We start from the raw sequence: 1545 nt of genomic DNA on the forward strand, positions 1-1545 counted from the left end.
TCAAATAGGATCCTTTGAGTTGTAGCCGCAACTGTGGATCATTTTCTCCCCTTTAGAGTGGTCTGGGTGCCTGTCGCATTTGAGAAGCCCTGGCTGGAGGATATAGAGCCTCCCTGGGCAGGGCACAACCTCAGCAGAGGGTGCTCCGGGCCTCCACACCGATGGGAAATTGCCTTTCGGGGCTCCTGCCAGGCCCTCTGGGAAATGGGAACAGCCCTCCTCAGGGGCAGATTTGGTTGTTCAAGAAACAAAGAGAAAGCGGCCTCACTTCACTTCCAAGTAAAGCTGCATTGTTTGTACTCCCCTCCGTGAATTGGGAGCTACTGGTGAGATGCGTTTTGGAAGAGAGTGAGCCGTTTCAGTTGGGCCATTTAGGGCCCTGAATTACAGCTGACTGGAAATTAAAGCTGTAAGCCTGTCTCAAACCCCAGGGAGGGGGGCGGGGGCCTACTGGTGGCCTAACACAGCTCCCAAATGTTTACGGTACTTCATAATGCTTGCTCCCATCAAGACAAAGGCAATAAAATGTGAATTAGATGGAGATGAATGTGCCACAGAGGCAGGAAGAAATCCTCAGGCAGCTGTGTGTGGAAACTAATGGTGTGGTGATAACAAATCCTGATGCCCGGTGCAGGAACCGGTCTGAGGAAAGGACCCCCCAATGACTGTTTCTTTTACAGATGAGGGGAACCTCCTGGGGCCAGCAGGGAAAAGGGGAGTGAACACTTCTGGATTTGGTGCACGTGATGCATAGAAAGGAGCACCTCCAGCTTGATTCAGGAATACGCTTTGATTTGTGCTGCCAACAGCTTTTCTATAAAAGGTTCAATATTCTTTGGAAAAAAAGTGTATTTTCTTCTCTTCCTTCTGCTTTTGCTTCTTTTTCTATCTGAGCTCTTCCCTTATTTGCTCCTTCCTCAGGAAAAGAACCAGGATAAATTAAGTGGAGGAAGAATACTCGCATTCAACCCAAAGGACATGTTGCAGAAGGATGCGCTTCCCAAAGTCATCTCCTGACCCTTCATCTGGGTCTGGACATTCAGAGCAATGTTTTATTTATTTATTTATTTATTTATTTATTTTAAAGATTTTATTTTTATTTATTTGACAGAGAGAGAGCACAAGCAGCAGGAGTGGGAGAGGACTGAGCAAGAAGCTCCATGCGGGGCTCAATCCCAAGATCCTGGGATCATGACCTGAGCCATAGGCAGATGCTTAACTGACTGAGCCACCCAGGTGCCCCCAGAGCAGTGTTTTAAAGGACAGTTCTATAGACAACATGGAAGCAGCTCATACCCTCAGCCTGTTCTGGAAGGCTTGTGATTGACTTTTAACAAGCCTTATTTATATTAAAGGAGAAGAAAAGAAGATGAGCAAGACCACTTGGTGATTGTGACAAAATTGTAAAATTAAAAAGTGACACCAAAGTATAGATTCTGTAAAGCTGAGTGCAAATTTCATGGTGCAAAATGTAGTGCAGTGAAGTGCAAAGAATGGCTAGATTTGGCTTTTGGAGAGCTGAGTTCAGTTTCTAGCTGGACCATT

The sequence above is a fragment of the Eumetopias jubatus genome, unplaced genomic scaffold, assembly GCF_037043125.1.
Source record: "Eumetopias jubatus isolate StellerSeaLion01/CBP00866 unplaced genomic scaffold, mEumJub1_p1.0 scaffold_9, whole genome shotgun sequence".
Lineage (NCBI taxonomy): Eukaryota > Metazoa > Chordata > Mammalia > Carnivora > Otariidae > Eumetopias > Eumetopias jubatus.